This window comes from Aythya marila (genome assembly GCF_965140915.1).
Source record: "Aythya marila genome assembly, chromosome: 18".
Lineage (NCBI taxonomy): Eukaryota > Metazoa > Chordata > Aves > Anseriformes > Anatidae > Aythya > Aythya marila.
In genome coordinates this window covers 7892241-7915994 of record NC_139059.1, presented here as the reverse complement: position 1 = coordinate 7915994, position 23754 = coordinate 7892241, and the positions used below count along the sequence as shown (strand labels likewise).

Genomic DNA, 23754 nt, shown 5'->3' with positions numbered 1-23754 from the left:
TCTGCCTGGATGTGAAGAAACAAAACCCGCCATGAATTCAAGTAGCAACCTGCCAGCGAGCTGCCCCCCTGCCTGTCCCCGTGGCACCGGGACGCGCAAAGCTCCGGCCGCTGGCACGGCTGGGGACACCCGCAGGGTGCGAGCACCGCGGGCACCAGCAGCCAGCACTGCCTCTGTGCTCCTCTGGCCACCTCCCAGCCCACTGCCTAAAGGGCCGGGGGAGCACTCACCCTGCACACGCTGAGGAGCTGATGTTTTGTCTGTCCCTTACCCAAAAATATCCATGGGCTCATCGGTTGCGTTGTGACCGCGCCAGCACCAAAACCTCGGAGCAGGCAGCACGGGGGATGTTTCGGCACGTGGTGATCGCCGCCACGCATCGCCCTGTCCCTGTCACCTGCTGCCCCCCGCGCACCCTACCTGTGCCACCGCCGGGGGGACCGGAGCCGAGCCCCGTCCCTGCAGCAGCAGGGCTGTAAATATCAATTGTTCTAACCCCGTTAGAGCCTAATAGGCTCAGCGATAGCTACCGAGGAAAGGGCCTGACCCCGCTCGTCAGCAGGCATGACATGGAGCAGCTATAGCATGTTCAGGGTATGCAAAAGGCTTAAATGCACATTTAATGGTTGTCAGGCAGCAGCTCCTATTAATATAAAGACAGCCACATCCCAGGGCTATGGAAAAGAGCTGGAAAGCACGGGAGAAAAATGAATTTCTTTCAATGGGCGTTTGCATGACCAAGGGGTGATTCTGAAAGCGAAATCCTCCCTGTCTGGGGGGAGACGCTGCAAGACGGAGGCCTGGGTAATGCAAAATTTCCCTACCCACGTGACGCAGACCTTCAATTATTGACATTGTAGTTCATTATCATTTATGTTCTACTTTATTCATGCTTTGCTTGGGAAAAAGCAGCACAACTCCAGCAGATAATTTGTTGTTTTCCATATCTGTTTCCCATCATTAAACTTTTATATCCTCTCCATACCAAACGAACCAAACTACCAGCCTCTGCTCCGCACCCTATTACCAGAACATAAATATCAGCCTCCCCCCACAAAAAATCCACTCCCCCCACATCCACAACTCCCCCTTTCCCCAGATTTAAAACAAAGAACCTGAAAATATTTGCCACCGTCTCAAAACTTGGGCAGAAATCTCCCTCCTTTCACTGTGCAAAATACAAACTGAGGCGAAGCCAAAATTGCCGTTGCCATTTCCAGCACCGAGATGCTTTGTGCAGGGCTGGCAGCTCATCCCCTGCCCCACCACGGCCAGGACAGGTCTCGGGGAAAGCTTTGTGGAGCACCCACAGCCTCTCCTCGCTGCCAGTACAACTTTTACAGATCCCAAAATTGGTAAGTCCTGTAAGCCCAGGCAGAGCAAAACATTTCACGGACACAAGAGCCGATTTCCATGCCTCAGTTTCCTGTTCCCCTTTTTCCTTTTCCTTCTTTTTTTTCCTTTTGGGTTGCCATCCTCATCCGAGCAACCTTTCCCAGACTGGGTAAGGGTCAGAGTCTGCGAGGCCTGAGAAAGCAACGCAGGCAAAAACTGCACAGAAAGAAGATCCATTTGGCAGCCCGCTGTGTGCTCTTCCTACGAGGACCTCAGAAGCAGACAAGACGAGGGGAAACCACGACAAACAAGCACTAGAGCTGAGCCCGACCAGCCCTTCAGCAGAGGAGCCTTCCACAGCTTTTGGGTGCGTGGTCAGCAGGCGAGGGAGGCAGGGAAGCACCAAATCCCAAACTCAGGTTTTAAAGCCCCTGAGAGCAAAGCATCGGCTGGTTTCAATGGAAGACCACGGGGAAGGCACGATTGTTTCCTTTCCCACCACCACCATGGTGAGCGGGTCCTGCTCACTGGCCAGCCTCAGGAAAAGAGCAGGGGAGGACAGGAGCTCCCCACCTTCCCTGGCCACCACTTCTTGGGCTGAAGCTGCCCCATCCCTCCCTGTCCAGCCCAGCAGCAGGACATAACACGGGGAGGACCCTGAGATCTCCTGCCTAGCCCAGGAACACAACCCCCTTCAAACAGCCCATGCAATTAGGTAGATTTCCCTTTCATTCCTTTAATTATCCCTTTCTCCCCGTCGCCCAGCCCTCCCTCCTTTCTCATCACACTCTCCACTACACACTGTCTACTTAGCAAAATGAATGGCTGCGCTCCCAGCACAGGGGGACGTTAATGCCTGGGGCTGGCTAATGCTCCCCGCCGCACGGCAGCAGCCCGGGGGTTAAGCAGGGGGTTAAACACATCTCAGGGCTGCAGGGCTGTGCCCGGGGCACGGCAGCACAGCAGGGATGTCTGCAACCCGGAAAGCTTTGGGGGCAGCGATCTGCTTCCACCCCGAGCCCATCCACAGGGCACTCGAAGGGCAAACGCGTGGCGAGGTGTTTGCCCTCTTGCTTCTGTCCCTTGGAGTGAAAGCAGCACCCGAATTATTCCTTACATAGCCTGAATTTTTTCACCACTGATCCAAACACGGAGCCGAACAGCCGTGGGGAGCCCGGCCCTGCTCCCACCAGCTGCAGCAAACGCTGCCCTTGGGCTGCATCTCCCCAGCCACCCACGACGGGGAGGTGATGCTGCCATCACCCAGTTCAATCAAAGTTTGCAAAAAGCCAGAGAAAAACGCAGTGAGTGTTCCTCCAAATGCAGTGCCTATCACGGGGGCACGGTGGTGCACGAGGGGGTGCAGAGCAGAGCCCCCCAGCTGAGAGATTTGGTGCCGGGCAAGCTCTGCTCCGAGTGCCCGCTCCCACCCCACTGGCAGGAGGGGGAAGCCCCCAGCAGAGCCCGGTGCGCACACAGCTCTCCAGATCCGAGCTTTTCTGGGGTCTGACTGTAACGAGAAGGGGTCTCACAGCCTCCTCCTCCCCCAGACACCGAGTCCTCCCCAAGGATGAGGCTTTCCTGCCCACCCCATGTCACCGCAGCTCCTTACAGTGAGCAGCTGCTGGCGGCAACCCTTCCTCCTCTCTTTATTTCCCCGTGACTGCAGCGTGCCCTACATAGATCTTCTGCAAGTCAGACTGCAGCCAGGCAAACCAGCGTCTGCTGCCTTCGTTTGTCTGAACGACAGCTTCAGGAAGCAGCTCTCAGTGGCAAGGATGCTGCCGGGGGGCTGGGGGGCAGCCCCTTGCCCTGGGGCTCTGCCCAGCCCTGCCATGGCACCTCCCGGGGCAGCCCACAGGGTAAGGGGGATCACAGCTTCCCTGAACACGAGCGCGCAACGAGGCTAAATTCAAGTGGAAAAGCACTCGCAGCTCCTCAGCACAAGCTGCTTTAAATAAGGCATGCTGTAATAACAAGCTGGCTGCACCACGGAGGAGCCTTGAAGAGCGAGTGATGCGCAGCAAGGAGCGGCGGGGTGGCAAAGAGAGGGCATGCGGGGTGAGGGCTGAGGCCCTGGTGCTTGCAGGGCAATCCGTCCCCAAACACGGAGCAAGCTTCGATTCCTCACACAGACAGCCTGAGGCCACCGCGCATCCCAGCAAGAAGCAACACCGTGGGGGGAAAAAAGACTTGAATGCAGCTGTAAACATTTCTGTGCCCCTCCTGCAGCCCGCAAAGCCTCCTGTTCCGTGCTTTGACAGCAAAAATCTGTCCGCGGGGCACCGGGGTGACATTCCCCTGCCGAGGGGCTGCCCTAGGGGTGCTGGGACCTCCTGCTGCTGGTGCAGCCACACCAGGGAGAGGGATGCCACCGTGCCCTGCCTCGGCAGCCTCATCGCAGGGCTCCTTCACCCCAGGGAGCTGGTGCACGCCCGAGGCTCCCGTTGGTGCTGTGACCCCAGGTCCCCGGCGAGGGACGCTCCGTGTCCGCGCTGTCCCCCCGTCTCCTTAAGATAAACACGTCCTTCACTGTAGTCACCTACTCCATCATACACTCCTATCAAATGAGCCTTGCTAGCTCGTAAATTACTGTGCAAACCATTCCAAACAATAAAGGCAATTTTACTTACTGAACCATTAAATTTACATACTTAAATTAGACTCAACCAGACGTTGAGAGGGGACGTCTCGCGGCCAGACAAACAATGAATTTAGGGAAAGCGCCGCCGTGTACTTCCCCACCTCTCACATGAAATTAATGAGGTGCTTCAATTTAATCATCATTAAAATTACATCTTTATTTAGTTACTTAGCAGAGTTTGACTTGCGGCGTGGCGTGGAACAAGCCACAGGAGCGCCTCCAACACCAAGCCTGCCGAGGGGAGGCAGGGAGGAGCTCCGTGCCCCCAGACGCCCTTCGCACCCCATCCTCGGTCAAGATCCCAAACCTTCCTCCAGGGCTCTGTGTTCAGGTAAAGCAACGAGGGAAGAGAACCGGCAAGTCGAGGAAATAAGGTTTGGGATGGGCCTGAGACGTGTTTGAGGCAGGCAGAGAGCCGCGTTTTGTCTTTAGGTGGCACCACGGGGAGCTCCCGCAGCACCTCCAGCCTAAAAGTTCAGCGCACGTGGCCTGCAGAAGCTCATTAGCAAAGCAAGAGTTTGAAACAAAAGCACACGGCGATACGGAGACAAAGAGACAAGAGACACGCCTGATCTCGTGTGCATCTGCAATTTGTTTTGCATTTGCTCCCACACACACATAATTTATTCATCTCAAGATGCTCCCGTGGTGCCGTCGCAGGGGAGCCGGCTGGGGAAGGCTCAGGCTGGGGAGCGCAGAGCTGTGGGGCTGTGGCAGCGATCCCAGGGCACTGCCAACCAAATCCTGGGGTCACCTTGCCCAGATTCCCCCGGGGAGGCTGAGAGGGGATCTGATCTGCCTGCTGGGGACAGGCTGCCCGCAGGGGAAGGGGAAGGGCCAGCACCCTGCACCAGGGGACCTGGTTCTTGGGCTTATATTGTCCTGCAGGACCAAAGGGTTGCGTACAAAACCAGCACAAAGACATTACTGAGCCTTGTGGAAGGTGAAAAACAAAAATCAGTAGGGAAATCAGCCCCTCCTGTGCCAGGCATCACATCTGCAAGGGGTACGAGACAAAGTGGCTGAAGCAAAAAGCTCTGCAAAAAGGTAGGAGGATGGGAGAGGTCCTCCCCTGAGACAGGTGCTCCTGGTTCACCCGAGGTCATGCAGGAAGCCAAAGGCTTAACAAGGTCTCCTTAAAAATCAGTGGGGTACGACACCACAGACCTTTTTGGTTACCATAAAACCGTTTTCATCCCGACAGCCAAATTCTCTACCCACACGGAGAAGCCCGGTGATGTCGCTGGCCTCACTCCTGTTTGACAGAATGAACAAGACCCGACCTTAACGAGTTCAACATCTGGATGGGAAATGCTGAGAACCCCTCTTCCCCCACGGATACACACGGCTCCACATGGACGGAGCACGTCCACATTACTCCCACCAGGAAGCCTTCCCTTCCCTTCGACTCACTGCATCCACTTCTGCTCCAGCAGCAAAGGGCACTCAGCCCCCAAGGAGCCCACAGTGACACCGTGGGCGTTGTGTCCTTCCCAACAGACCCCTCCAAAGCCAGGTTTACGTGGCCCAAGGTGCCATCTTCCAGCTGCCAGCAGGAGCACTGCCCTCGTGCTGTCACTGCTGGCACCGTGCAGCTCGCTGTGGGCATGCAGGGTGTGCACAATGTGCACAGCACCTCCCAGCGCACCGCACCGCCAGCTTGTAGGGCTACAAATCATGGCCACATGCTTAGATGCCACTTAAAAGCTTGGTTTTCTCTTCGGTCTCTGCCCCAGCCCCGTGCTGGCAGCAGGTCTGGGCTTTGACCCGCTGCTGGGGCACAGCCACGGCACAGGGAGGATGAGGGGCATCTGCCCGGCGTCCCCTTGGTGGCATCTTCACTCGGGCACGGAGGATAAAGAGAAGTAAAGTACAGTGGGAGACGGCACTCACACCTGAAAGCGCCTTGCGTTGAAAGAAAAAAACAGCCCCCTGCCAAGAGCTTTGTAGCTTTTGTAAATCAAAATACACTTTGGAGGTAAAACCTCCCAAGTTACGGCAGGCGAGATGAAATGAAGCCACGAGGAGTGGGGATGGCAGGAGTGGGGCTGCGGGGACTGGAGCCAGAGCTACAGTTTGTCTACATTAAAAATGCAACATCAGCAGAGGCGTCTGAAAGAGTCATTTATCAACCCCTGGATTAGCGAGACATCTCAAAGTAAGTGCACCATTTACACGCACGTACGCACAAATTGTCTGCTGGGGAAGGAGAGGAGAGCGGCAGTCCCCGCGCCGTGGAAGTTTCCCTCCAGTCCTCTGGGTAAACGTGGGGCCAGGACCACATTAGGCATGGAAAACAGGAGCCTTGCTCGTGGTAACACGGGGTACAATTCATGTGAGCAGCTGGGATGGAAAGTAATCTAATGCTGCAATTTCAGAGAAACAATACAGAGTCACTCACATACATCATGATTAATGGCTGGATACCATGGTGTGAAAACCATTTAAAAAACGGCATTTTTGTCACTGACAATGTTACACGCATAGTAAAGGTCATACATGATAAGAGCATTATCCATATTTCTTCTGCAAACATGCTTAACCTTGTAGAGCACCATTCCCTGGAAGATTGGTGATCCATCTCCAGCTGCAAGCGGCGCTCCTCAGAAGGCGCGAAGGCCGGTTTGACATTTATATCACTCACGTCCCCGCACGCGCCGGCTCTGGGGGACCCCCAAACCTTCCCCACCAGAGAGCAAACGTCCCCCAGCAGCTCTCCTCCCTCTGCCTCGTCACGGGCTGGCACCTCACGGCCAGCTCCTTGCTGCACACCCAGGTACCTGCAAATCCCCTAAAGGCTCATTTTGCCCCCCCTGGCCACGGGTAGGTCCCAGCAGTGGGGTCGGACACACGAGGGGCTCGTCTCTGCTACCTGGTCCTTAGCGGTGGGAAGCCGGCAGCTGGCTGACCTGCAGACACCACCCAGGTCCAGGATGACCATCTTGGAGATGGTCTGCAGAGAAAAGCTTGGATGAGCCTCTAAGACATTTGTTTTTCTGACAGTTTTTTAAAACACACAAATCCCTTCCAAAGGGCCTGCCTTGGCCATGGAAAAGGATGCTCTGGGGACCAAGTGAGTTGGTTCAGGTAAAAACCCACCCACAGCTTGCACAGTCACAGAATCACAGAACGTGCTGAGCTAGAGGGGACCCGCAAGGATCCTCCAGGCTTGCTGAAACCCATCACCACTGATACTGGGAGCCAGACTGCAGCCCTGCCCGCAGCTTGGCTGAAATCCGGAGGAGCAACAAGCTCCACACTACATTTCTCAGCAGGTTACATGGCCCCCTGGAAAGCCCAAAGAAAGTGGCACTCAGTAAGCTGGCTGACACACGGTGACAAGGGCAGTTGTTTAAAATGCAGTCCCCCATCTATCCGTGTTTGCACAAGCATTCAGTGCTCGGCCATGCCGTGTTCTGCCCACCTGCCTCTCGGGTCCTGCTCCTGTCGGTGCTGAGCTCTCTGGGTTAACTTAAGGCCCGGCAACAATTCCGTTACACTCCCCACAGCCAAGCCAAGCACAAGATCTTCAAGGCCTCGTACCAAAATGTAATTATTTCTACAGCCAACAAAAAAAAGCTGCATGAAACAACTGTTTGTGCAGCGAGATCTGGTGCAGGGCTCGTGGCGTTGGGGCCGGCTGGACTTGGAGCGCCGTGGCCGTGCCTCTCCTCCAGCAGAGGTCCAAGGATGGGGGCAGCACCAAGGATGTCATTATCCTAGAGCAGGGCACAAGCATGAGAACCCACCAAATCGCCGTGTGACGATGCCGCTCACCTCCTCTGCCTGCTGCCGAGTCCTTGCTAACACCTGAGCCTGGCTCTGAAAGGCACAGGGATGCTGTTGTGCCCTGGAGGAGCAGGGCTTGCAGCGGCTCTGCGGGCAGGGGCTCTGCCCCCACTGCTCCCTGCAGCCCTCCAGGGGTGGCGAGATCTCACTCGGGAGGAATTTCCCCTGCGGGAGCTCAGTGCCTTGCCACCACCTTCCTGAGCAGGGAGTCTCACTCTCCAAGCACCCCGGGTTGCCCCCCTGGGCTTTTTGCACCACTGGAGAAAGCACTGTGACCTCAGGGCTCCCTGCCAGCCCCCACCTGGCCCAGCTTTTGGCGCTTTTGGTGTGAAGAGCCCCGGGAAGCCACAGGGCTGCGGAGGGGAGATTTGCAGGCTGGCACTCGCAGCTTGTCAGGTCGGCTCATGCCCTCCGATGGGAGCAGGGCACAAAGCCTTTCCCCACGGCCGTTTGCAAAGCCTGGCTGGACCAAATCATTCTCCTCATCGTGGCCGCCTCGCTCTGAGCCACCTTACCCATGCAAATACTCCAACGCTATTAATATGAATGAATGCATCTTGTCTCGGGGTGTCTCGTGGCAGGAGCCATTTCAGCAGTGCTGCGAGGGCGGAGGGAAGGAGGCAGCGCAGCTGAGCAGCCCTGGCTGCATCTGTCCTGTTCCGCAGATGACAATTTCTCTCTCCCAGGAGTGCCACAGACTAGAGGCGCTCACAGATTATACATCATTCAGTCTTTTGCTTTGCAAAATTAGCTTTCTTAGCAAGGAAACAAAGGATTTGCTGGATTGGATCCGGCTACCGACATGTCTGCTGCTGCAGCCAAGCTCCAGCCCTTCAGACACCCGCGGCTCTCCTCCGCTGTGCCGGCCAAGTCCCTGCCTGGGAAGCCGTGTGCACGGCCCGAGATTGCTTCCAGATTGCCCCAGAAATTCATCTGCTGCTCAGCAGCAGGTAGTTTAACTTCTCTCCTAATTCTGTCACCTTACATACCCACAAACGGCCAGCGTTATTCAGTCCTTTTAAAAACTCAGCCGGAGCATTTATCTCAATAAGCGCCTTCAGCGCTGCCCTTCGTGACGCCGGCTGCCCGCCACATGAAAGGAGGGTTTCTTTTTACCAGCTCGGGATTTACTGCCCCGCACGCTTTGCCGTGCGGCCGCTGACACAATGCAGCTTTTGTAGGGCGAGGATGGCGCTGGGGGATCGGCAGCGCAGGAGCCGGCAGGAGACAAAGATCCCGGGCCGACGGGAAGGCCGTAACTCAGGACACGTTTCGTGGCAGGGGCGAGCAGCAGGAGCACCACAGCATCCCCCAGAGAGGAGCACGGCACGGCCGGCACCTCCAGCGCCCCGTGGTGGGTGTTGGAGCGCTGCAGGTCCTGCAGGGGCTGCACCTCGGAGCCTTGCAACCCTTCACCAATTGTGCAAATTGAGATGGGGCACAAAGGGGGCTGCTTGGCGGGGCAAAGCTGCTGCTCCCCACGGACCCCAGAAAAAGGGTTTGTAGCCACGAAGAAGCCTTGAAGGCAATACAAAGCCTCGTGCCTGCAAACGGGGGGTGAGCAGGCAGGGTTGTGCAGCCTGGGAGACGGCACTGCCACAGCCTCTTCTCTCCTGACCTTTTACTTCTGGCCGCAAGCAGAGCACACAGGTCACGTTGCTGTGTTTTACAAAGCCTGGGGTCAAACTTCTCCCCAAATGCAGAGAGAAAAGGTTTATTTTGGGCTGCGTGCCATGTGCTGCTGCCGGGCTGAGAGCAGCTTCACCTCCTCACCGTGCGAGTGCTGGCACAGATGGGTGCCGTGGGGCAGGAACCCCCTCCCCTGCTCCGCGCCTCCAGGATTTGCTGCAGGAGAAGGAAACCTCCCCGGCTGCACGCACAAAGGACGATTCAGCCCCACGGATCCCATCTCCACACCCGGAGCCCTGCCCTGGCTGTGCACGCCCGCTGGCCAGCCGTCCCCAAAGGGCAGCGCGGGCGTTGAGGGCTGGCAGAGAGCACCCACGCGCTGTGCGCACACCCAGCCACAGCGACCGACACGGGAATCTCCTGGAGATGTCGGGCTGCAGCCCCGTGTGGGTGTCTGCTCACACACACGACCCCGTGAGCTCACCTGGGTGTGGGGGCACGGGGACACGCGTGTTCCCACCAGCCACGGCCCCCAGGCCCCGGGCTGGCTGCTGAGGCTGCTCTCTGCCATCTCCTGCGAGCCGGGCCCCGGGAGCGCTGCACACATCATTATTCTTGCTAATTACCAGGAAACATCAAACAAGACAAGCGTTTTACTCCTCATCACTGAATTTTGTTATGCTAATTAGAGTTGTATAAGCTGTTGCTATTAAACCTGGAGAGTCAGAAAAACATTTGCATTAATACCCACAAAGCTGCATCAAAACCTAGTTATTAGTATTTCAATGAGGCTCGGGTTATGGGGAAGCTGCTGCCATTTCAGGGGCTGGTTTGTTGTTTTTAAGTCCTGCTGTGAGCGAAAATATAAATAAATGCAGGGCGAGGCCTCACGCAGACAATGCTCCTTTTAAAGGGGGAATGAAAAACCGAGGGGAACTTTGATCAGGAACAGAGCTAACGGCGAGAGGAAGGGGGAGCGCAGAGGTGCTGCGGGCTCGGCGCTGCTCTGCAGACCCGCTGCGGGTGCTGGACGCTGCTTTTAGGATTTCCAAGGGGCTCCCAGGCACGTCGTGTGCTCGGGGGGTTTGGGGTTGGAGCGCCCAGACGCAGCCAGGAGCAGGAGGTGCTGCTGTGCTCTGAGCCTCAGGAGCTGTGCTCAGGCTGCCGGTGCTCGCACGGGGCAGGACCTGTGGGGACGATGTGCCCGCCAGAACACGTCTCGGCCCTATATTGGGGAACCACCCCAATTCCAGCAGTGGCAATCAATCCCTTCTCTTCAGCGCCAATCATGGCAGCCAAACGTTTCATCTGAAGATCTCACAGCACTTCAGAGAGGCACATTAATCCCCCCCGTGCCCCTTTGATACACCAATTATCACCGTTTGATGCAGCAAATGCAGCCACGAAATTTAGGGGGGCCCAAACCGGCAGCAAGGGAAGGGCACTTTAACCCCTTAGCTCCCAGTGCCGCAGAACCACTTGGGTCTTTGGGAAGGCACAGAAAGCTATTCCCATCGTATGGAGGGGTTGGAAACACAGGAAGGGGGCAGTGCACACCTCCCAGCGTGGTGCCAGGCCTGAGCGCAACAGAGGAAACGCTTTGGGGAGCGCTGGGGAAGGACTCGAGCTGGCACCAAGCATCCCTGCCCCGGGGGAACGCGGTGGGTGCTGCCCTGGGGGTGCCGCCCTCGCCAGACTTCAGCCATCAGCAGCTTCCCCGGCTGCTGGGCTCAAGCCACAAAACTCCCTTTGCCTGGCATTTATTTCTCACTAAAGAGCAGAGCCTATTGACAGCTGGCTGGGGCTTAAATAATACATCTCCAGCTCTCCCTCTAACCCGTGGTGCTGCTCTATTGATGGGGCTCCAACTTACCTGTTTTTAACAGGCCATTTGTCACCGATTCCTGGAGAGGGAGAGCCGTTCCCTCTCTCACTGTCTATTTCTATCAAAGAATAGAGAAGAAAAAAAAGGGGAAGAGAAGGATTTGTTCCGTTCCCTCTTCCTGGTGGAGACACACAGGTGGATTTAGTGGCAGCAGTGGTTGGGTGACGCTGAGTGCTGGTGGCAGCGCCTCCTGCTCCAACATTTGGGTACCTGCCCTGCCCCGTGCTGCCCTGGGACACCCCGGTGCCGAGCGGGGCCACCCGCACCGTGCCCTGCATGGAGCACCCAGCCTGGGGCCGTGGATGCGCAGCCCCAGCGTCCCCCTTCCTCAATTTCGGGAGCATCTTTGCCTCCGAAAAACCAAGTTAAGGTCTCTGCCCTCTGCCCTGATACGAATCAGCATCAGAGGAGGTGAAGAGGAGCTGGGTGCTGCCGCCCCACGGGGCTGCCCTGACACCGTGTCCTCCCTAAGCACCAGCAGATTACCAGAAATCCACATCAGCCACGCTACGGCAAGGAGAACCCTAAGAAGGATGAGGGGAATGGAGACACTGTGAAATGCAATAGATGTCAACTTCTACTTATTTTTTAATTTCATCTCTTACAAGCTTTTTGGAAGCTAACATGATTAAGTTCTTCACACAATTTATTAGCATCATGTTGGAAATCCAGCGGTATATTGCTCTGTCTGAGTAATCCAATTAGTAAAATGTATTTATTTAACCAGAATATTAGCTGCACACAAACCCAAATGAAGCAAAGTCCCTGATCCTGGGGTTCCTCTCACTTCTCGAAATTCATTTACCAGCTACAGAAAGCTCTACACTAATGAAATAAATATCAGCCCAGTGTTTTTGGAATAAGACAAGAAAACCAATCTTGCTGCCCAGCTAACAGCCTATTTCTTTTTCTTTTTTTTTTTTTTTTTCTTTTCCCTTTTTTCCTTTGCAGTGGATGACGGTGGCACGCAGATTTCACAGCTTTGCAGCACACTGGGTTTTCTCGCTTTTCCATCTCACTCTCTCCCAAACCATCCCTAGATCTTCGCAGGCCCACCTGGGTTTCCACTCCGTGAAACTACCAAATCACTCCCAGAATGAGGAACGTTTCCATTTGGCAGCCCCAACGCAAAGGCGAACCTCGTCCCCTCTCCACCCTGATTTGCGAGCGCTTTGAAATGAAATCACTGTGGGAAGTGGCGGCTCCCGAGCTCTTTTTTCCTCCTAATGAAGGAGCTGAGTGACAGCCCCCGAGGCTGGAGGGCTGGCAGCATCCTCAACACATTTGTACCGACCTGACTCGGCGCTGAGCTGAAGGGACCAGAGAGGAGCACTGACTGATGCGTGGCAATCTGGGGGGATATTTGGGGATTTTTCCTTATTTTTTTTTAATCTTAAGCACGCACACCTCCCAGCATGCCAGCATCCCAGCCGTGGGATGGGGCAGTGCCGATCTCTGGGTGACTTTCCCCTGCCAGCATCCCTGCGGGGCCGCAGCGAGGCCAGGGGAGTAGCACGGGAGGACAGCGCTGTCCCCTGGCCCCAGGGAGCAGCTCGCTGTTGACTGATGGTATTTTTCCAGAGCCGCTGCTCCAATTTATCTTCATTAATTGGATTAATGCGTTATTTCCCCCTGTGAACAGCGGCGGGAGCTGTGGTCAAGAGCAGCAGCGAGGAGGCGCGAGGCAGCGAGCTGAGGCTGCTGCGAGACCCCGGCGCTGTGGCAGTGAGGGGTTCCTCTGCTTTTGGGGTCTGGGTACCAGGAGAGCTGCAGATGGGTTCAGGGGAGCCCCAGCCACCCTTACACCTGGCTTATCCCATCCAAACAGGCTGGCAGTGAGACCTGGGGTAATGCAGTACCCCAAAACGGGCACCACAAGAACCCAAAATCTGGGATTTTGGTGAGCCAACAGGGATGGGTTCACCTCACTTGCACAGACCCCAGTTCTCTCTGTCTCAAGGAGCAGGACCACGTTTTCCATCTCCCTGCGCTGCAGCAGCACCCATGGGACTCCAAAATAAAAAAAAAAAAAAGAAAGTCCTAAGGCAAAAAAAGCTAATTTTGTGTTTATTTCAGGTCATCCAAGCACCATCACTGCTGGAGGAGGGGACTCGCTCGGGCTCGGTGCTCGAGTGCTGCTCATTCACATGCAGAGAATTTGAGAGATCCTCCCATTAATGCAAACAGGAATTACTCGTGTAATCTGGGGATTAGCAGAGCCCGAGGAATTATTTACATTTCCTAAATGAGGGAAACTGTATCAAGTGGGTAAGTCAGAGACAGGCAGCCGAGGTGCGGGAGGGCGACGCGCTGCCGGCATTGTCAGGAGCCGCCGCGATTTCCCTCGAAAAGCGCTCGTTTGGGGTTTTTGGTTTGAGGTTGCACAAGGTGTTTGGTGCCTTTGGACACAAACTGCTGCTGAGGTGCAGCGTGGATGGACTGAGGCTGTCCTGGGGCTCGCTGCCAAACTCTACACCATGAGGCAGTGCCTCAGGATCAGGGGACCCCCCTGGCCGACCCCATGGAGCTCCCCAAGGTGCCTTCCCCCGCAGGGCAGGGGTGCAGCGGTGGCAGGATCAAGGCAGGGACCAGCACCGCAGCCGCCCTGCTCTCCGCAGCCTTCACCCACCAGGAGCTGTGTGGGGCTGGTGGCAGGACCCTCGCTGCCCCGTCCCCCCCCAGAGGCCGCACTCCCCTCCCCACGCCGCCACCACCCGTTACAGCCACCCTAATTTTTCAGGCGCCAGACGGCGGCGAGTCAGACTCCATTTCCAAACTAAGACATCTCGCGTGCGCTTCTCCCTCCCCTCCAGACTAATAGCTGACAATGTATGCCTTCCACATTAATGATAAGGGTTCAAGGGGAAAGAGGCTGCTCTCCCGTTCCGCTGACATTACACTCTCCTATGTACCCACCAACATACCCTAAGGCAACAGAACTAGTAATAGGTTCCTCTAACTGCCTCCTGCATCAAATTTGACACCGGGTGCTTTCTTCTCCTTTCCCATCGCTCACCTTATAACTCTGTCATCATCATTGATTTTGACTTAAGGAAAAAAAAAAAAAAAGAGAGAGAGAGAGCCCTCTGAGAGAGCCCTCTGAGAGAGCCCTCTCTCCCTGCTCGTGCAGCGCTGGGGCAGGGAGGCTCAGCTGCCAAGGGGACGTTGGGCAGGGAGGTGCAGGCCACCGGGAAGGCTTTGATTGTGCCTGGGCTGGGGAGGGATGCAAGCAGCATGCCAGGAGCGCTCGCTGCCCCCAGCAGGGTGGGTTTGCAGCCCTGGGACCCCGCTGCGGGCTGCAGGGGTGCTCTGCTGGAGAGCAGACAGCACCGCTTGGTGCCCGGTGGCTTTTTGTGCTGGGCTCATCCCGCCACCGAGGGCAGGATTTGCTCATTTTGGGGCAGTGCTCCTTTCCTCCTTCCTCTGCCTTTCTTCCAGAGAACAGACAGCTGGAGCAATCCCCGCCTGCCTCCAGACTACACCAAACCCCGTTACCTCCCCACACTCCCCACGTCACCGCCTGCAGCAGGGGCGATGCCGACGTGCCCAGCCCGGAGTAGCAGCAGGCTTGTCCTTAGCAGCCCGTCCCCGGAGCGCGGCTGACCTGCAGCTGGTGTTCTCTTTGATTTATGTCACAGCCTATTTATGTCCTCTGCTTAAAACAATCCCGTTCGTGTCAGCAGTAAATGAAACTGTGTACCATCCGGCAGCTGCTGGGCCGCCACCTGAAATGAGTTTCGCTCCAGTTCTTAGCAGGCAGAAATCCTTTTAATCAGCCCAACTGCCAGCACCTCCTTGGAGCTGCGACGGCGCGGGGATGGGAACGGGGAGAGGAGCGCTGCAAGCCTGGGACACGGCGCGAGCCCTGGGGTTGCTGGTGGCTCCCTTCCAGGGTCACAGCCGCTCCGGATGGGTGGCATTTGGCCACAGAGCCCTGGCAAGCTTTGTCTGGGGCTGCAAGAGCCAAGCAGGGGAAAAAGGGGCACCAGATGGCCACTGCAATGCACTTGATTTGGGGCTCCTGTTGCTGCCACCACCAAGAGAGCACGAGGGGAGCGGGTCAGGAACCCCCCAGAAGTGCCAGGCAGCAAAACCTCACTGCAGCCGCTGTCCTGGTGAGTCCCCGAGTGAAGGACCCGGCTAACGAGGCTGCTGGCAGGGAGCAGGGAGCGTTTGCCAAAGCTGTTTGCTTTCATTAAGGAGGGCAGCCAGAGCCAGGCTGCTCCTCTCGGGGACTCGGCGTGAGGCCACGGGACCTGCTCATCCCTCCCGAGTGACAAACGGAGCCTGAGCAGCGAGCATCAGCCACCCCCAGCTGGCTGCTTGCAAGCCAAAAGCGATTCGAGGGAATTATTCGGGAAATAATTCTAAATAATGGATGAACGCAGAAAACTGCAGGCTGCTTACAAATAACTCACCGACCAAAAAGAGCTGAATTTGCCGACTAGATGATTCACTATTGATTATTTCCCCAGCTCTAGCTGTAACCTTATTTAAAGCATTAATTAAGACAAGTCTTCATAGTTCAGCATATTCTAATCCTTCGCAGGAGAGCTCTCGAGAGCTCAGCGCTGCCCTTTGGGGGTACAGCTGGCGAATCCCAGCCAGGGGCACCGTGTGGGGCCCATCCCATCCCAGCCACATCCCAAAGAGCCGATGCAAACGTTGCAGCAGGCTGCAGGGCTGGGAGCACCGGGGTGCAGCAGGGGAGGGATGGATCCCACCCGCTGCCGGCTGGATTTCAAGAGCAGGACAGCTGCCTCCTGGGATAAACCCTTTAAAGGCAGCTGAGGCAATCTGGCTGCCCTCAGGTGACCCGGTGCCAGGTCTGCCCCGGTAACAACCCCTTGCTGCTTGCTCTGAAACTTGCTCCAGATTGCCCCTGTGCCACCAGCCCCTAGGAAATCTCTGCACGGCTCTGCCGGGTGTCAGCTCTGGCCCGTTTTTGGCAGCGCTGGTGCCAGCCCCTGTAACCCAGCGGGCATCAGGAGGGCAGAGCCTGCGGAGTTAAAATAAGGAGAAGGAACCCGCGTTGCCTTTCAGTTACAATGAGCACTGCTCCCACTGCCACACCTGCACGGCTGTGACGTGAGCGCAAACGCAACCACATCGGGAACTGCTCTCCGGGGAGAAGACCCTTATGCACGTCTCGCTGACAGCAGCAAAACTTCAGCCCGTGCTGAAAGCTCCAGCAAGCTAAATATTCAAATGTGCCCTTGGTGAAATGTGGATGGGAAAACCCAGGCCAGGAAGATTCCTGACTCAAGCCCCCGAGGAGCCTGGCACGTGATGCTGGGGCACAGGGGCACGCTGCTGCTCTGCGCCGTGCTCCCCGCGGGGGATCCGCAGCCGCTGCTTGCTCCACGGAGCCCCCGGCCCCGTGCCTGGCGCTGCCTGCACTGAGCTTCACAGGCAGACACACGCCTGCTGTCCCCGTGTCGGCACCAAGCTGAAGCTGAACTGCTGGCTGATGAGCTCAGCATCGCCCGAAGCACGTTTGCATCACCTCTGGATGACTTGGAGGATAGAAGAGCAAGTTAGCATCTGCCTAAAGCAAGCCCAGTATCTGACTGATTTTAGTTCTCAGAGCTGTATCTAAGAAAAAAAGCTCAGACAGGGAACATTGAGCCAGCTCTGAAATCCAGGCCACCCATGGCTTCGGTCTTTTGAGCCCATTTCCATGCCCATGCCCTACCTTCTCCCGTGAGCTGCTCTCACCCAGCTGGGGTTTGCCAGCAGAGCCATTGGGCCCTTTCCCCCCTCTCAGCACTATCTGGCATGGGGATCACATTGTGGGCAAGCCATCACCAGCTGCCTGGCCCACACAGCCCTAATTTATCCTAAATTATCCCTGAAGATTAAAGCAAGATTCCAGAGCAAGTCCCTTTCCCCCCCGTGAGATGCAATCAGCCACAAGCTGTGTCTCGCAAGACTCAACTTGGAGGTGAAGTCAGACCTGACCACTAACCAAGGGAAGCTAGCAGGAGATGAATTAAAAATTCAAACAAAATACAGCACAATCACTTGAATTTTAGCAGCATGCTCAGGTCTTTTTTTAACAATTTCAGTGCTTCTGCAGACTGTTTTGTGCATGTAAGGAAAATTACTTCAGCTTGTCTGCAAGAAAGCCTTGCCAAGATTGCAAACATTTGGAGTAACCATTTGCACGACACATGGCACAACATTCGAGTCCTCCTAATCCAGGTGCTTGAGCTTAACCCTTCAAGGTTACCCTACAGAAAGAGACATTCCTACATTGCTCACAGCAGCAGTGTTTTCTACACACACAAATGTGGGATGGAATATATAACCCTGCCCGAGATTTTCATTACAAGCAGAGAAAAGGGGGAAGAGAAGACAAAGCCAGCAGCTGAACAAGACGATGGGTATCTCCAGCTCTCCGGGCCCAGCGGTGCTGTGAGCAGCACCTGAGGTCACGCACAGCCCCTCACCAGCCCCTGCTGGGCCAGGAGGGCAGCACGGTGCGGGGCTGGGCACAGATCCCACACTGGGCACGACCCACCAGGCTCCTCGCACGACCCCACAGACACATGCCCACAGCACGAGCCCTCCTGCCAGCGGTGGGCTGGGGTCTGCCGACTGCTTGGGACTGGCTCCAGCCCAGCCCCGCTCCTCCCGTCGGGTCCCACACGGTTGCACGGCACCAAATTTACAAGCAAACATTTCTCATGGTTATCATCTGAAGCAGAATCCCTACCTGCTCTTGACTCCTTCAAAAGCTGTTTTCTGGTAGGGGCCTGTCTGGTGGTTTATTCTTTGCTGAAAGACAAAAAAAAAAAAGATAAGAAAAAGACTGTCAGGCAGCAGCTCACTTGGGAAGGATGGGGTGTTCCTACATGGGGAGGAAAGATGCATTTTGTGTTTACTTTTGTTACTCTCCGTTGCATTCAACGCTTTAAAACTGGCACAATGTTCCCTGCCCAGCTTATTTTATTTTTCTACTTGGCAAACTCTTCTCTCACCATGAGCAAATGTCCTGCTAATTAGCACAGAAGGATAGATTAAGTTAAAACAAATAACTCTCCTCATTGGTTGCTCCCTCTCTCTCTCCAATCCCAGAGTCAACCCAAATCTTTTGGGGAACCGAAACAAGTTACCACTAACAAAGCTGTAATATGCTCCTTGAAAAAGATGTGTCAGGATTAGAAATGGCAAGGAAGGGTGGCCAGGATGATGAAAGGCACAGAACAGAGCAGGGGAGCTGCAAGGGGCATGTGTGTGTGCCACTGCTCCGCCACAGAAGCCCCGTGGTGGTGTGCTGTAGGCGCTGTTCTGCCTGGCAGAATCGGTCTCAGTTTGGAAAGTGCCCTTGCTGTAGGAGCAGTGACCGGCACTCGTGCCCTCTGCCACCACACAGGTCTCTGTCTGAACCTGCTGCAGTGTAAGACCATGAGTTTTGTTACCAAGCCTCTGCATTTCCCGGCCAAACCCGCTTTGGCAAGGGAAGGGCAAAGACATCAGGAGCCTGCCTTTATGCATCTGTTTTCTTTCTTTTTTTTTTTTTTTTAAAAAAAAAGATATCCTAAGGAGTCTGGACAATAAAACTCCCAAAGCCTCATTAGGCTCCCACTCTGCTTCTCATCCCCCGCTTCTAAAACCCAGCACTGCCACCAGGTTTGATCCCATCACTCGGCGCGATGCGATGGGTGCCGTGAAGCCATCGTGCACAGGTTTCACGTGTGGGAGCAGCCCAAGAGAAACCACTCTGGCTTCTGGTCAAGAAGCCGTTTTTCACCATCCATCAGCACATTATGCAACTTCCCAGGTCAGTACAGCTGGCACTGCTGCTGCCAGGGGGAAATTTCTGGGCCCAAAGGCCTCAGTAAAACAAATACCTTGGCAAGAGGGCGAGCTTTTTGCACCAGATGGACCCCCCGGTATCTTGGTAAATCCGGTGCTTAGGCTTTGCCACAAAGAGGCTTAAAATTAATTAGCAGATTTATTTATTTATTTATTCTTGAGAGGTCTGTGTACAAGGAGTGTGTGAGAAAGGACGTGCATTAGGAGCTTTTCCGTACTTACAGGCCGGGCAAGGAATTAGGGTTTGCAAGAGAGCTGCTGTTTTAAGGGGCCAGCTGAAACTGTGAGAGGTTGCCAGCAGATGCTTCAAAGCTGAGAACATTCCCAGAAAGCCAGGAAGAAGGGACTGGTCCCCAGTTTCCTAAAGGCGACCACTTCTACCAGAAAGCCTCTGTCCCCTTGGGTCTCCGTTTCCAGATAGCCACAGCCCAGCAGCAGCAGGAGGTGACGAGGATGTCCCTGCGAGCAGCCACCGCAGCCTTCAGTGGCTGAGAGCTGGGTGCTGGGTGCTGGCCACAACCACCGAGCTCCTTCTGCAACAGCACCCACCACGGCTGCTCCAAAAACATGACTAGAAGGCAAGGCATCTGTCCAGCTAAGCAAACAACTCAAAAATCTTCTTCAAGGCTTTGCTCCCGCGCTGATTCATTTCATGACCTTGCAGGGCTGTTTGCAGAGCGCGCCAATGTTGGCACAACCCTGGCAGCACACAAGGAGAGGACGGGCACCAGCACGTGGAAGAGAAAAAGACAAATGAGCAAATGTGTGGTGTGTGTCGGTGCCTCCTGATCCCCCTTTTCTGAATGGGTGTGCACAGGGAGGCGAGAGCTGCCGGGCTGCCTCATGGCAGCAATAGAGGCGTTTCCTCCAGAAAGAGAAGTGTAGAAGTTTCTGCTACTGCAGCAATCCCATCCCTGGCTTCCTTGGTCTTTAATATGTCCTGCGAGAACCGTCTGATTTACATACAACTCCATACTGATTTACATACAAGTACCAACTGATTTACATACAAATTGCTAGATCCGAACCAAATGAATGAAGTTTTCCTTTGCCATAAATCCACCCCGCATTTACATGCTGCTGGCTACCAACAAGTGAAACCTCTCATTTTCCCAGATAACTTCCTAAAAGCACTGCCTCTATTAAGTGCTTTTTCCTTGGTTTACCACCAAGGGGTTTTGCTGAGGGTGCTGTGGGGTTGAGCAGCACTGTGTGCCAAGCCCTGACAGCCTGCCCAGCCGTCCGTGCTCGGCTCTGGCTGCTCAAGCAGTACCAAAAATGGGAAGTTTAAAGACAGACAGACTAGTTTAGAATTTGAAATGTTATTTCAAGGGCTCACAGAGCTGGAAACACAGGAGATCCTAAGCAAAAAGGACATCCTTTGTAAAAGGAGAAGTCTCAGCTGGGTGAAGTGGCCAGCAAAGCTCCTCCTGCTACCCCAGCCATGGTCCGAGGTGACAGCCAAGTTTAAACCCTGCTTGCACATCATTACAGAGAGAAACCATAACTGTGCGATCTCGAGTCCAGCAGAGATGTCTGGAAAGCCATCCGCCTGTTTGCATGAAAAAGCTGGGTTCCTGGGATGGGAGGGATGGGAGCCACCCCCCTATCCCCTGCTAAACCCCACAAAGAATTTTGGCGAATGCCGACAGCCGTGTGCAGCATCGCTGTTACTGACCCAGTTCTCATTCTTGATTTTCTATTCTATCCTACTAAAGAGGGACTTCATGTACAATAATCTGACAATAGCAGAGGTGAGGGTATTTGCTGTAAGGAAAGCATAAGGAAAATAACATTACCAGGCGAGACTACGCGCAACTTTAACTGTCCGAGTATTAAACCCATTTTTCACCATCAGGAGCGTTGTCTAACAGCGTGAGAAATACAAGCAGGAGAAAATATTCTCAAGTGCCGGAATTGATGGTCAAAGCCTGAAAGTTTGGTAAAATGCTTTTCCACTCCATGTCCTACGAGCTGTCAGCACTAGGATGGAAAAGCGCAGATCAGTAATTGCAAAGGACACTTCTTTCTTTCACTGTCTCTGTCTGCAAGGCAGGAGGATGGCAAGTTAATTAATTATCTCCAGCATCAGTTTACTTGAAGATCTTTTTTTTTTTTTTTTTTTTTTTTTTTTTCTTCCAGCAGCGCATCAAAGGAGACTGATAGAAGCCTTGATTAGAGGGATAATGAAGGAAATCTTTAATAGATTATGTAATTTCTTGCCCTTCTGCAGCCACTCTCCAAGCGGCTGCCTTGGCGGTGCTGGGATCCACGTCTGGAAAATATCACAGTCATGCAGAGCCACCTCAAATGCAAAGTTTATGGAAAAATTCAAATAATTGAATGTTTACCGTATTTTTGTCAAAGGTCTGGAAAAAAAGACGTCAGACCATCTGACTTGCACAGAGCAGAGACTCCCCACGTGTCTCCCCCCACAGGGAATCTGCCTCGTGGAGTCACAGCAGGCAGGGACTGAGCGCACCCGTCGGGTAACGCCGGGCAGGCTGAGAGCAGAGATGCAGGGCAGTTCGGTGACTACCTTGTCATCTGGCCCAGGAAACCTTTACTAACAATGCCCACTAGCATGGGCCATAGATGAGGCTCTTTATTTGATTTTTTTCCTCCCTAATCTTGCCTGCTTCCACCTGCAACACAGCATCTCGCCCACCCTTGTTTCAGACAACCAGGGCTCCTCGGAGGGCAAAGCCCCTTCCCACCAGGAGGAACGAACCCCGGTACTGCCGTCCCAGCTCTCCTGTCCCTGTCACAGCAGTGCCCCACAATTCTCCCCCACGTTTGAATCCCTTTGGGGGTTTCAATGCCATTTCCCTCTTACCCAGACCACGCACGTGCTGCCAAATCTAATAGCGAGGAGAAATGAGGTGTCAGGTTGTGATGCACAACGCGCCGTGCTGATTTCTATCTCACACAGATAAACCCCAAGCCATTCCCAAGAAGTCCCAGCGGCACATTTAAGCAATCTATTTCTCTTCAGATGAGCCTCAAGATTCCCCTCTCCTGGAGTTTGGTGCTTAACAAACTATGGGTGGCACCAGTTGCACTGCCTGCGGGATGCTCGGGCACCCGGCACCAGCATCTGGAGCGAGAGCTTGGAAGAAAAAACCCACCTGTGCTGATGAAGGAGTTATTAGGATCATAAAATAAGCACCGAGGAGATCATCTCTACCCAGTCCCTCAGGGCCACCCTATTCTTGTCCCAACAAAAGGGTGGCAGGAGGAGATCCCTCAGCCCTCGTCCTGTGTCCCTGCTGTCCCCCATGGCCACCAAGGACTAAAGCAAATGGTCCCGGGCAAGGGAGCAGCAGCAGAGGCAGAGGGGAGCAGGAAGCGTTTTATGGGGTTAAACGTCCCAGCCTGGAGTAAAGCAATTTCCTCCGGTCTCCTGCCATTTCCTTGTGGAGGCTTATCATCTCCAGCTGGGACGATATAAAGGCCCATTTAATCGAGATCCATTTAACACTGAATCACGCTAACAAGATTACTTAGCCAGGGCTAATTCTGCGTTTGCTGAAGTGCAGTATCCAGGGTGAGTAATCTCCGTGTGCTGGTGGCAGGTTCAGAGGCAGGTTAGCCACGGGCTTAGCACCACAGACAAAACACAGAAAGTACGTGGAAGAGCCCGACAGTGAAATCGCAGCCATTTGGGCTATTGCCTTTCCCTTCTTGGTGTTAGGTGAGATCAGTGCAGAGAGGGCTTCCTCATTACCCCATCGGATCCTAAAAGGGGAATTATTTTCTTTGTCCTCACAAGCAGCTGAGCAGGCAATACAGCAAAATCCTCTTCAGTCATTATCTGTTAAGTGCATGGCATCCTTTTGTGAGTTAAATGACACAGTATTTCTTGCATGGGACTGAATTCAAAAGGTTTTGCCTTCCATCAGGAGATAACTCAAGATTTGAGTGCTAATTGAATACATTTATATGCACACAAGTGATAGGCATTCATACAATTTCTTAAAGTAGATTCTCACCATTCAGTCATTTAAAAATATAGCACTAAGGGCTCCATTATTTATGATTATTAAATCACAAATCTGAGTAGCAAAATACTTCACTCAGGGAAGGCGTAAAAAGGCTGTTTCACAGGAAAATCTTTCCAGAACTCACCAAACCCCGTATTACTGCACGAGGACGCTGATAACCAACATGGTTTCACATCTAAGGCTCTCCAAGTGATTTACCCAGGGAAATGGATCGATCCCGATCGCCCTTTCCAAAGTTCCCAGATCCTCCAAGCAGCCAGAGCTCAGGCTGGGCTGTTCTGGGGAAATATTCACTGCTCTGGATGGGCTGACTCGGTATGCAATTGGTGTGGGGTTTGGGAAGTCCCCACTCGTCCTCTCCTTGCTTTGGGGGTTTTGGAGGGGCTGGGAGGGGGCGTTCTGCTGCTGGCACTTCAGGAGGACTCCCCCGCTGCCAGAGGTCCCCAAGGCAAGTGGCTGTACTTGAGTTAGTCTCTTAAGTGCGTAAGTGGAGAGAAATAGGAGTGATTTGTCTGACCTATTTTAGGCAGCCGCTGCCAGACGAGTGCAATTGCCTGCTGGAGGTGCCCATTTCTCTCCATCGATGGTAAATGAGGTCTGAGTGATCGGTGCGGATGCTGAGACCTGCGGGCTGTCTCTCGGGTCAG

At 54.5% G+C, this 23754-nt stretch overlaps 1 protein-coding gene across 7 annotated transcripts in view; it reads right to left on the bottom strand.

The window, feature by feature from the left end:
* The window catches only part of TNRC6C (trinucleotide repeat containing adaptor 6C), a 244675-nt gene that overhangs the window by 159445 nt on the left and 61476 nt on the right, over window positions 1–23754 (bottom strand). For all 7 annotated transcript variants that reach the window (XM_082774728.1, XM_082774732.1, XM_082774733.1 and 4 more), the window contains exon 2: window positions 18001–18062. The gene's annotated coding sequence lies outside the window, so the exon portion shown is untranslated. The remainder of the gene's footprint in view (window positions 1–18000; window positions 18063–23754) is intronic.